The following is a 13704-nucleotide window of genomic DNA, read 5'->3' on the forward strand; positions in this document are numbered from 1 at the left end:
AATCATATCTGTTAAAAATGTGAATGAGGGTTGTAGTTTCCTCATGTGTACACCACCATTTTTAACAAAGTGCATACATTCTGCTGCTAACCAGCGGGTATTCCACACACACACACACACACACACACACACTGGGAATGACATCATTCACACATCAGCAGGCAACGCAGCAATTAGTGTATGTGAATGGGAACAGGAAGGGGATACCTAGTCAGTTGCACAACTGAATGCATTCAACCAAAATATGTCTTCCGCATTTAACCCAACCCCTCTGAATCAGGTGTGTGTGCCTGTGCGTGTGCGCACATGCAAGCTTACAAACTCTGAAAGAGATGGCTTGAGCTTCTTACCCCAAGCACAGTACTACAGCGTGAGAAGACTACATACACTTGATGTTCTACTAATGCTTGATCTCTCAATGTCTTTCTGACGCACTCTGCTATCAGACAGTTCTCAAACACACACCGCATTCAACACACACGCAAACATTAGTCTTCAAACACACACCCCCTTCAAAACTTGTTTACTTAACACATCATCTATTCTAGTGTTCAATAACATCCCCGAGAGGCAAAACTTTCCTCAGCAAGTCAGTCAAACAGATGATATCTAGAAACAGAGGGAAGCGAGTGGAGATCTAACTCATTGCTCAAAGACAAGAACTGTCACATTACTTGAGTGTAATGTTGCTGGCGGTTCTTGGAAAGGAGTGAAGATATATTATCAAGAGAGAGAATGGATATTGTAGCACATTTTTAGAGTTGCCTGCCCTGAAACTGTTTCTTGTCACCTTATCAAGATCAACACCAGCTACATTGTCACTTTGTCATTATAATCATAGTAACAGTAACACATACTACAACTCTTAACCCTTCAAGTCCCTCGTCAGTGTAAAACTATCATAGTGGGCAGAACTGATTGGAAGATGTCATTTCAACCAGGTTCTGAAGCTGAAAAGGTGCCATTTCAAACAGTTTTGCCCACAGGGATATTTCAAGATCATACCATAGTTAGATCATCTTTGAAATAACACTGCCAGAGATATCAAGTTTATACATGTTGTCAAGGGACATGTATGGTGAAAGTAGAGGGTGTCCGCTTAAACAATCACATCAAATACGTATATTTCCCTTCAGGTCTCTCTATACCGCACGCACACACACACACACACACACACACACACACACACACACACACACACACACACACACCTCTGTTGCCAGGCAGTGGAAAAGAAAAACAGACAAACCTAGGCAGGCCTGAGAGTTTTAGTATAATCTCATATTAGAACCTTACCTGAGCCGCTTAGCTCTTCCCCAGGGCTGTAGAGCTGGTTTAAACAGCATCATGCATACGCTGACTACAGTTATATAACTGTATCATGTAGACCCTGACTACTACCACTATACACTGTACTGTGTATACCCTGAATACCGCTATATGCAGTGCTGATACTGTATTATATATGTATACTGTACTATCTACTGTGCTAATACTCTCTCTCTCTTTACTGTAGCACAGCGACAGCAAAAGCACCATAGATCCTTGTGTTGTGAAACTGATGCAGAGGTAGCTAGCTACTAGAGATAAAAATCCATGCTCTGTGTACCGAATACTGAGCCTCCTATCATGTAAAGGGAGGCACCCATAGACATTATTTACTTAACAACTAGCCAGTTTACTAACCAATCAACAGCCAACCACCCAGAGATAATATAGTCAAAGGTTATGTCCCAAATGGCACCCTATATTCATAGAGCCCCATAGGGCTCTGGTCAAAAGTAGTGTACTACATAGAGCATAGATAGTGTCGCAGACAATTTGGGATGCAGACAAAGGCTTATCTTAGCTCAGAGGCAAACACAATTGTAGGCTACAGCTATATCCCCTGTTGTTAGTTACTAAGGCAGGGCCTTACCGTGGGCTTTAAAGACTTACACCTGCGTTCCAAATGGCAATTTTTGTAGGGGTTGATACATTTTTTGTAATAGAAAATCAAGTGTGACTTTTCAAAGCGGAAATAACAAACATTAGAAGCCTTTTTAAACTTTAAATTCACTACGAGTTTTACATTTCCTGCAAGAGTTCTCTTGCAAGAGGGTGATCAAATTAAGCCCTGACCAGATGTACTACACTATAAAGGGAATAGGGCGCCATTTAGGACCCAGATACACCAATGGGGATCAACGGAATAGCAGCATTGATTGTTCATTAATCAGTCAATGCGACCGGATTGTTAGCTCACTGAGTGGATTATAAATGGCTATTTCAGTAGGAAAATATCCCAGCTTGTCCCTGTGTGTGTGCATACAGACAAATCAATTCTAAAACAGTCCTTAATTTCAAGGGAAACAATGTGTCTATACTAGAGTATATTTGTTATTCTAAGTTAAAATAGCTGATAATTCTTTGAGTATAAACCAATTATAAACCCTAATTCAACATGGTAATTTTCTCAGTAAGGCTATCTTGACAAACATGAATCAAATCATGAGCTAACAACATTCAGCTTTCGTGCATGCATTCTGCCTTTACTTGCTCCCACAAAAATAGATTTAAAGAGCACTGCTACTGTATATGGAATAGCTTGGATAACAGTAACTCTCTACTCATAGATCTATTCATGTCCAGTATGAAATTATGAGTGGATCATAGTTTTGACTAGATAGCTGTGAGGTAGTTGTCCCCAATTGGAACAAAATCAGTGTGTGACAAATTATAAACCTGATCTGAGGAATGGGCCAGATTCTCAATCCCAGTAGGCCGTCATGACTCCTGCTGCCCTGGGATTGAATTTGAGGGATTACTGTTCTGTTGTCTGTCGGCCTCTCTCTCTCTCTCTCTCTCTCTCGTTGAGGTGAAGAAAGGAGAGATATATTTCATCTGACTGGTTGGCGTGCAGCGGTGGACAGCTCTGGCTGGTGAAAACACAAACAGATCGATGAGATGATTGGCACCACACGACAATCCCGGCCCTTGGGCAGCCCAGACACTCAACCTTCGTCCCAAATGGCATCATATTCCCTATGTAGTGCACTACTTTTGACCAGAGCCCTTTGGGAATAGGGTGCCATTTGGGATGCAAACACACACTCATGCCCCCCCCTCTCATCTCAATCAACTTCACACAAGACCATTATGTAGGCCAACTCACACAAACACTATCAAACACACACATGCTATTTAATACCCTCCTAGATCCTTGTGTACACATTCTATCCACCCTAGTACACACATGAAAATACAGTGATGAAAGCTACTAAAACCACTTCTATCTTTCCAGAGGGAACGTCCTCTGTAAGTGAAATGGAAAAACGTAGAAAAAGGCTAACATTGATATATAGTGACAATAAATTAGCTTTGCTAGCGCTTTAAATCCTCCACCCTCTGGGACCCTGCAGCTATTAATTCCTTTTTGAGGACAGTCGGCTATCAAGTGTTTTTCATCCTTTTCATTCCCACTGAAAACGTTCCCAGATGTTGGCAAATCAACAGCCTTTAATATTCTTCTACCCCCTCATCTCATCTCATATCCCCCCTCTTTTCTGGCAAACTCAAATGCTGAAAAATTATCTCTGTCTATTCTTCTCGTCTGACAGATGAGGTGGCCTTTGTGATGTACGTGATTTCTCCAAACTGCACGACAACGGGCACAAAGCAACAATGTCAAAGCAATGAGCATCCTGACAGATATCCCAGCAAAACTCTGAAGAAATTACCAACCCAAACAGGTAAGAAATTCGAACTCTCGTGAACAATAGTGATTCGGTTCTACACAAACAACATCAAGTCCATCCTCACCTCCTCGTTAGGGAATGAGTAGGCCCGCTCTAAGGGCAAACTGCAGCAGATTGTCCTCTCTGCTAAGAGGTTCATCAGCCGCCACCTGCCCTCCATTGAGGTCCTGCACGACTCCAGGGAAAGGAAGCGTACAGGAAAGATCATTGCTGACCCCTTCAACCCCCTCTTCCAAAAACTCCCCTCAGGGAAAGAGTTCAGGGCCCAGTTTCCCAAAAGCATAATAAGGCTAAGTTCATTGTTAGATGAAGTATTCTATACGCAGCCAAGACGGAAAGATAAATGTGGTCAGAGACCCACTAAAGCAGCACCGCACCCTCAAGATTTTGAGCCTGCCTGGCAGAGTTGGTTCTAACAGAGCCAAAGCCCCCGGATGGGTGAGCATAATATACAAGGAATTTCTCAAAGCTGCTAATGAGAACCTTGACTACCTTAAACCTAGCCGGTGGGGATTCCAGTGGGGTGCGCCAACCCAGGTAGTGGCAGTGCTGGCAACACTAGCTGCACTAACCCATGGGGAGGGGGTCACACTCTGACAAGGGGGCAAATTATTGTGGCCCTGGTGGCACAACATAATTAAAGGTCTGACTGCACAGAGATGCTTGGGAAAATGGTCACAACGGGGGACCAGCGTGTGTGTGTTTCAGGGGAAAGGGATGTATCGGAGCTCCATCAGATAGGACATTGGTTAATCAAATCTCCCCATTCTTGCTCAATTTTGCATGCCTTCTCAAACAGCTACAACTGAATAGGCATTCGCACATCAAGTCCTACAGGCTCGGGGTTAGAACAACTGTTGAACATCTGAGCTTGTGGTTGTTTGTGGAGGAAAGGTGGGGAGTGTGTGTGTGTGTGTGTCTGTGTGTGTGTGCGTATCCCACACCTGTTGCTATGGGGTAAAGATGTTAGGGACAATATAGGATGAATCACAATAATTGTTTTCTAAAATAATAATTGCTTGCCAAAAATGTAATTTTTGTAATGACAATCCTGGTTTTTGGTAACAATCCTTCGCATTAACTGTCTACATTATTACGCATATTGTTCATTAATTGTGGGAATTAAGAATAGCAAGATTTTATTTTTCGTCAAATGTTTTAAGAGCACCTACTCATTCAAGGGTTTTTCTTTATTTGTACTATTTTCTAAATTGTAGAATAATATTGAAGACATCAAAACTATGAAATGTCACATATGGAATTATGTAGTAACCAAAAAAGTGTTAAACAAATCAAAATATATTTTATACTTGAGATTCTTCAAAGTAGACACCCTTTGCCTTGATGACAGCTTTGCACACACTTTGCATTCTTTCATCCAGCTTCACCTGGAACGCTTTTCCAATAGCCTTGAAAGAGTTCCCACATATGCTTAGCACTTGTTGGCTGCTTTTCCTTCACTCTGCTGTCCTACTCATCCCAAACCATCTCAATTTGGTTGAGGTCGGGGGATTGTGGATGCCAGGTCATCTGATACAGCACTCCATTGCCAAGTTAGTTTATTTTTATTTTATTGAATCTTTATCTGTCATTTTTGGTAAAATAGCCCTTACACAGCCTGGAGGTGTGTTGGGTCATTGTCCTGTTGACAAACAAATGATAGTCCCACTAAGTCCAAACAAGATTTGATGGCATATCGCTGCAGAATGCCGTGGTAGCCATGAAGGTTAAGTGTAAATTCTAAATAAATCACAGACAGTGTCAACAGCAAAGCACCACCACCATAACACCTCCTCTTCCATGCTTTATGGTGGGAAAAACACATGCAGACATCATCCGTTCACCCACACCGCGTCTCACAAATACATAGTTGTTGGAACCAAAAGTCTCAAATTTGGACTCCAGACCAAAAGGACATATTTCCACCAGTCTAATGTCCATTGCTCATGTTTCTTGGCTCAAGCAAGTCTCTTCTTATTATTGGTGTCCTTTAGTAGTGGTTTCTTTGCAGCAATTCAACCATGAAGGCTTGATTCACACTTTGTCCTCTGAATGGTTGATGTGAGATGTCTGTTAATTGAACTCTGTGAAGCATTTATTTAGCCTGCAATTTCTGAGGCTGGTAATTCTAATGAACTTATCTTCTTCAGCAGAGGTAACTCTGGGTCTTACATTCCTGTGGCGTTCCTCATGAGAGCCAGTTTCATCATAGCGCTTGATGGTTTTTGTGACTGCACTTGAAGAAACTTCCAAAGTTCTTGAAATGTTCCGTATTGACTGACCTTCACGACTTAAAGTAATGATGGACTGTTGTTTCTCTTTGCTTATTTGAGCTGTTCTTGCCATAAAATAGACTTGGTCTTTTACCAAATATCTTCTGTATACACCCCTACCTTTTCACAACACAACTGATTGGCTCAAATGCACAAATGAACTTTTAGGAAGGCACACCTGTTAATTGAAATGCATTCCAGGTGACTACCTCATGAAGCTGGTTGAGAGAATGCCAAGAGTGTGGAAAGCTGTCATCAAGACAAAGGGTGGCAATTTGAAGAATATAAAATATATATTGATTTGTTTAACACTTTTTGGGTTATTTCATGATTCCATATGTGTTATTTCAGAGTTTTGATGTCTTCACAATTATTTGCAATGTAGAAAATAGTAAAAATAAAGAAAAACCCTTGAATGAGTAGTTGTTATAAAATGTTTGACCGGTGGAGTATATGTTTTAAATAACTGTATATAATACAATTGAGGTGAGGCTGTTGGAAATGCTTTTGGCAGTTCATGTGCTTCTGTTATGTGGGTGGCACTGTGTGCTATTTTTGAAGGATAGGTCACTGGGACGACAACCCAACTTGGGATAGGTGTAGGTTTTAGCGGGTGGAATGCTAGAGAACAATTGGAGGTTTACTTAGTAACAATGCAAATATCATGGTACAGCTACAGTTGAAGTCGGAAGTTTACATACACCCTAGCCAAATATATTTAAACTCAGTTTTTCACAAATCTTGACATTTAATCCTAGTAAACAATCCCTGTTTTAGGTCAGTTAGTATCACCACTTTTTATTAAGAAATATTTCTTTCATCACATTCACAGTGGGTCAGAAGTTTACACTCAATTAGAATTTGCTAGCATTGCCTTTAAATTGCTTAACTTGGGTAAAACATTTCGGGAAGCCTTCCACAAGCTTCCCACAATAAACTCCTGACAGAGTTGATGTAACTGAATCAGGTTTGTAGAGCTCCTTGCTCACACACGCTTTAACAGATCTACCCACATATTTTCTACAGAATTGACGTTACGGCTTCGTGATGGCCACTCCAATACCTTGCCTTTGTTGTTCTTAAGCCATTTTGCCACAACCTTGTAAGTATGCTTGGGGTTATAGTCCATTTGGAAGACCCATTCACGACCAAGCTTTAACTTCCTCACTGATGTCTTGAGATGTTGCTTCAATATATTCACATCATTTTCCATCCTTATGATATCTATTTTGTGAAGTGCACCAGTCTCTCCTGTAGCAAAGCACCCCCACAACATGATGCTGCTACCCCTGTGCTTCACGGTTGGGATGGTTTTCTTCAGCTTGCAGGCCTCCCCTTTTTCCTCCAAACCTAACGATGGTCATTATGGCCAAACAGTTCTATTTTTGTTTCATCAGACCAGAGGACATTCGTTAGTATGATATTTGTCCCCATGTGCCGTGGCAAACCGTAGTCTGGCTTTTTAATGACGGTTTTGGAGCACTGGCTTCTTCCTTGCTGAGTGGCCTTTCAAGTTATGTCTATATAGGACTCGTTTTACTTTGGATATAGATACTTTTGTATCGGTTTCCTCCAGCATAATCACATGTTCCTTTGCTGTTGTTCTGGGATTGATTTGCAACGTTCATCTCTAGGAGACAGAACGTGTCTCCTTCCTGAGCGGTATGACAGCTACGTGGTCCCATGGTGTTTATACTTGCGTACTATTGTTTGTATAGATGAACATGGTACCTTCAGGCACTTTGAAATTGCTCCCAAGGATGAACCAGACTTTCAAGGATCTACAATTTTTTTCTGAGGTATTGGCTGATTTCTTTTGATTTTCCCATGATGTCAAGCAAAGAGGCACTGAGTTTGGAGGTAGGCCTTGAAATACATCCATAGGTGCACCTTCAATTGATTCAAATTATGTCAATTAGCCTATCAGAAGCTTCTAAAGCCATTCAATTGTTGGAAAAATTACTTGTGTCATGCACAAAGTAGATGCCATAACCGACTTTCCAAAACTATAGTTGTTCACAAGAAATTTGTGGAGTGTTTGAAAAATGAGTTTTAATGACTCCAACCTAAGTGTATGTAAACTTCTGACCTCAACAGTAGGTACATGGTTGCAAAGGGCATCAGTGTCTTAACAGCGTGATTTGCCAAGGCAGGATACTCTGATACTCTCCAATACAGAAATCTGGCAGTGGCTTGTGATGATTTTTTTTTTCTTCAAAGAAACGCTTAGTGCAATTTTCATGAGGCTCTCTTGTTCAGATATCAGTAAGTGGACTGGAGGCAGGGCATGAACGGGATAACGAATCCAGTTGTTTGTGTCATCCGTTTTGGGAAAGTACCTATGTGATTGAGCAGCCATCTCACTCAGGTGCTTCGCAATAGCACATTTGACATTGTCCGTAAGCCTGAGTTCATTTGCACACAACAAATCATACAATGATGTAAAGACCTGTCTGTTGTCCTTGTTAATGCAGACAGAGAACAGCTCCAACTTCTTAATCACAGCCTCAATTATTTCAAGCACATTGAACATAGTTGCGGAGAGTCATCAGGCGAGAAAAAAGATCACCCAGATAGGCAAGTCACGTGAGAAACTCGGGCATCATGCAAGCGGTCAGACGATTGAAAATGATGGTCAGTCAAGAAAACGTTAAGCTCGTCTCTCAATTCAAAAAAACGTATCAATACTTTGCACCTTGATAACCAGCACACTTCTGTATGTTGTAAAAGCGGTACATAGTCGCTGCCCATATCATTGCATAGCGCAGAAAATACACGAGAGTTCAGGGGCCTTGCTTTAACAAAGTTAACCATTTTCACTGTAGTGTCCAAAAAGTCAGGCATTCCCTTAGCACCAAGAGCTTCGGGAGCAACAGCTTGCATGCGCGTTACCACTCCACTATGTCTGCATGTCATGGCCATCAGTACAGATACCAACACATCTTGAATTCAAATTCAATTTGATGTCACAAAGCTGTCCAGTACTTTAAAAATATCCTCTCATGTTGTCCTGGTTTCCAGTGAGTTTGCAGAAGAGGATGTCTTCCTTAATTGACCTCCCATAAACGTAACGGACATATACCAGGAGCTGTGCCCACCACGCCTGTTGACTCATCCAGCTGTAACACATAGAATTCACTGGCTTGTATGTGACGCATTAATTGTTTCAAAACATATCCTGCTATGTCACTGATGCGTCATGAAACAGTGTTGTTTGATGAAGGCATTGTCTGTATAGTTTTTTGGGCCTTTTCCCCCTGCATTGTCCCAGCCATATCTGCGGCAACAGAAATAATTAAGCACTCCACAATAGTATGGGGCTTGCCTGTCTTAGCCACTCGGCAGCTCACCATATCAGATGCTTCTTGACCGTTCTTTTTAATGGTATCTGTTGCTTTTATACATGTCTTACTACTCGAAAGTTGTCTTAATTCTCACTCAAAAAACTCCAGCGGCTTATTTTTGTTTCTATACATTGTTTCTAAATTTCTGCGCAAGTGTGAAGGTTTCATCGAGTTGTGAGATAGTACTTTTGCACATATAACACACTAGGGCTAAGGAAAGGCACTACTCCCAATATAAGTTAACCCCAAATCAATGTAGTTCTAATCATATTTGTGCCTCTTTGATGGTCCAACATCCCTGTCTGTTGTTTGGTGCTTTCCAGGGCAAGGGGGCAATAGCTCTTCTGCTGCATCAGATTCACAACTGTCAGTGTCCATGCCAGCTGGGCTAACAACAAATGAAAAATTACTGATGCTAGCATTGGATGTGCTCGTGGAAGCAGAACAACTTGTGTCATCGATAGGTGCAGGTGTAGTGCTGCTGGTAGTAGCAGTACTACCAGTAGAGCTGTTATGTGTCTATGGACGCGGGCCTTAGTTTTTTTAACCATTAATCCATCTTCGAGCAAACGGAAAGAGCAGCAGCTACGTCTGGCTACATATGGACCGGTAGTGTAATTCCCGCAAGAGAGTAGCGGTTAATGTGATTGGATGTTAATTATTCGACTAGGCTACCTGTATTTACATTGTATTGTTATTTTGCTGAACACTATATGGTTAAAAAAAATTATCGGTAGTAAAACAAGGCTACTCAGGCGAGAAAAAAACTTCCCCCAAATGGTTAGCCCTGTTGGAAAACATATATGGAATGTTTGGAAACGTGAAGAATCTTTTTTTTTAAACAACAAAAAAAACACATGAATCACATTTTTATTTGACGTACCCCCGGCAGCATTGCGCATACCCCAGTTTGGGAATACCTGCCTTACACAGACCCCTATGGACCCTGCTCAAAAGCAGTGCACAATATAGAGAATATAGTGCCATTTTGAAAGCAACCACAGCAGCATCAGTCTGAATGGACCCTAATGAATGTAAAGTGCTAACGGCAAATGTTCTGTTTCCACTGTACGCTACCCTTCATTCACACACACACACACACTTCCGCAGTGTGAGAGACAGAAATCAGCATAGTAACAAAAGCATTTAGTAAACTAATCAGTGGGAATGACACACTATGAGCTGGTCTTTAAAGAGCCAGGCAAAAACACATTAAGAGAGGAGTCAATAAAACACACACCGCAGCCTACACACAGTCAATGAAAGACACATAGAGGACCTATAGAATGCACAGTCAGCAAAGCCAATCAATGTGGAGCAGCGGCACACACATAATCAGAGAGGGGGAAGTCATACTATGTCAGTCAGGTACCGACACACACACACACACACACACGTCATACATCCCAGTCCAGCTGCTGTCTGTCACAATAGAAACACTCCTAATTATATCCTAGCTATGTCTCTCTTGGGGATATAACACAGGAGATATATGTTAAAATCGAAGGTTGAATCTGAAAACTGAACCTGGGGTCAGAGGACTCCAGATAACCTCAATTTCGCCTGTCGTTTGGAGCAGTCGTTGTCATGGTAACAAGACCCCCCCCAAAAAATAAGATTGATCAATTCTATGACTTATTAACCAAAATAAAATAGGTATATCCTCATTAGTAAAAGCCCCATGTACTCCAATGTTTTTTTGTTGTAAATTCTGTGTGTTACAAACAGGGTTTTCGAACTTGGATAGAGAGCTGATGGTTATCTGCAGATTCTTTGGGTGGTCAGCTACAACCACAGATGGAGCGGAGCAGGCAGGCTGTTCAAACAAACCTTATTGGACTCACTCACATTGGTTTACTATTTATTCGAACGCAATTGGTAATAGAAATATATACTCACATAGGAAGATGATAAGAAGGAACACCCGGATAGATATGCTATCCTTTGTGAGACAGCGGTGCATCTGTAGCTGTATGATATGAGGCGATGAGACGATGGTGGTTAGTGCTTTGGTGGACGGGAAGGAGGAATAGAGAGATAAAAAAAAAACACCCTCTCTCTCTCTTTCTTTCTCACTCTCTCATTCTCTCTCAATTCAATGTACAATTCAATTCTCTCTCTCACTCTCGTTTCTCTGTCCCCCAACCTCTCTCTCTCTCTCTCTCTCTCTCTCTCTCTCTCTCTTTCCCTACACCTCCCCCCACCCCTTCATTCTCCCCCTCCCTCTGTCTTTTTCTCTCTTTCTCTGTCTATAAATCCTGATCTATACTATCCCTGGTGCCTTACGCAATGCCTTCAGAATGTATTCACACCCTGACTTTTTCCACACTTTGGTGTGTTACAGCCTGAATTTAAAATGGATTAAATAGAGATGTTTTGTCACTGGCCTACACACCATACCCCATAATGTCAAGCAGTATTATGTTTGACAAATGTTTACAAAAGCTGAAAGGTCTTGCGTCAATTTGTATGCAAGCCCTTTTTTTGGCAAGCCTAAATAAATTCAGGAATAAAAACCTGCTTAACAAGTCACATGCATGGACTCTGTGTGCAATAATAGTGTTTAACATGATTTTAGAATGACCCTGTAAGGTCCCAGAGATTCTATACGGTCTCCGCAGTCGAGCAGGTAACGTCAAACACAGATTCAACCAAAAAAGACTAAGGAGGTTTTCCAATGCCTCGCAAAGAAGGGCACCTATTGGTAGATTGGTAATTCTGTTGCCAGAGTGGAAGGAAACTGTTCAGGGATTTCAACGTAAGACCAATGGTGACTTTAAAACAGTTAAAGTATAAAGGCTGTGATAGGAGAAAACTGAGGACGGATCCACAATATTATAGTTACTCCACAATACTAACCTAATTGACAGGGTGAAAAGAAGGAAGCCTATACAGAATAAAACATATTCCAAAACATGCATCCTGTTTGCAACAAGGCAATAAAGTAATACTGCAAAGAATGTGTCCATAATGACCAATCTGAAAGCCACACCCCCAATAGACCACACCTCCTGAAAATAACCTATGGATTATATAAAAAAATACCCATATGCTGGGTCAACCCAGCATGAAAGTGAATAAAAACCCAATTGTTTGGATAATCCAAATGCGTGACCTGTTGGGGGTGTGGCTTTCATATAGTTAATTTTTGGCCAAACGTGAGAGTAAATGTCATTCATGTTCATCATGTTAAGTTGGTTCACTACAACTCTTAATTACCTTCAAATGTTCTGCACATTAAATGTCTTAACACAAAATGAATAACACTTAAATATTAAAACTATCCCAGCATTGGGCTATGCCAATACTTTTTTTTTTTTAAATAGACAAGTCTTTTATTAGCATGATATGACCATTCACTACTGTTGCACATTCAGTTTGAATGTTTTGGCACCAGTAATAGTGTACCACATTATATTACACTGTGCATTGATACTGCATGTGTATTCACACAGCCATTCTTACTTTTCTCCACCTTTCTAAAATGTTTTAGTAAAAACATTGAGTTATTTCAGAAGAAAAACATGACAAATAAGTCCAACAGGACATTTGTGCACACTCACAAATGTATACCCTCATGGTACAAAGAGAACATTAAATCAGTAAACTATCTAATTGTCATTATGGGCCAAATTCTTACTTACATGCACATACATAGCCTTAATTGTTCTCTCACATTTTAAAATGTTGTAAACTGTTCTTGTACTGTAAACAAACAAAAAAAGACAAACATAATGAAATGCAAGCATTGTAGGTCAAATTGACAAATATCTCTGGTGCACACATATTTTGTGAATCTTCAAGTGTGATGTGTGAACTGAACTACTTGAGGAATTTTTTTGGGGTGATGAAGAAGCCCATGCCGGCCAGTGCGAGCCAGGACAGCTCAGCCGCAAGGTCCTCTGCTAGGGGACTCTACTAGGCAAAGTCCTGAGGAGTTACCATGGGTTTCACCGGACAACTTGAAGTAGACACCAAATGCAGCAGTGCTTAGGCACATAGAAACTCCTGAGAGGATGAGAAGCTTTCTTCCAGCGCAGTCCATGACCAATGCTGCTACAGCAGTGACCACTACCTGGATTGCTGCTACTACCACCGTAACAACGTTGCTGTTCTTAAAATGTGCTTCCTAAAAGATATTCTCAGCATAGAACATGATGGCATTGATACTGGTGAGCTTTTGGCATATGATCAACATATTACCCACTCCCAGGTCCTTAAACTCATGCCTAGACACTTGTGTAAGATTAATTTACACTACAAAGAAGTGTTAGGGTTAATGTTAACATGGGTTGACAACAGAACAGATTAACCAGAATGACATTTACTTTCATGGTTGGCCAAAAAAAA

The 13704-nt window shown here is 41.0% G+C and overlaps 1 protein-coding gene across 3 annotated transcripts in view; it reads right to left on the bottom strand.

Annotated features, from left to right (window-relative positions):
• Positions 1-13704, bottom strand: part of LOC112215614 (E3 ubiquitin-protein ligase RNF152) — a 50537-nt gene that overhangs the window by 13581 nt on the left and 23252 nt on the right. Inside the window, exon 1 of one of the 3 annotated variants that reach the window (XM_024374779.2) lies at positions 11254-11454. The exons of the other annotated variants lie outside the window; for them this stretch is intronic. The gene's annotated coding sequence lies outside the window, so the exon portion shown is untranslated. Of the gene's footprint in view, positions 1-11253; positions 11455-13704 lie in introns of those variants that run through there. 3 annotated transcript variants of the gene reach the window in all.

The sequence above is a fragment of the Oncorhynchus tshawytscha genome, linkage group LG16 (genome assembly GCF_018296145.1).
Source record: "Oncorhynchus tshawytscha isolate Ot180627B linkage group LG16, Otsh_v2.0, whole genome shotgun sequence".
NCBI classification, from domain to species: Eukaryota; Metazoa; Chordata; class Actinopteri; order Salmoniformes; family Salmonidae; genus Oncorhynchus; species Oncorhynchus tshawytscha.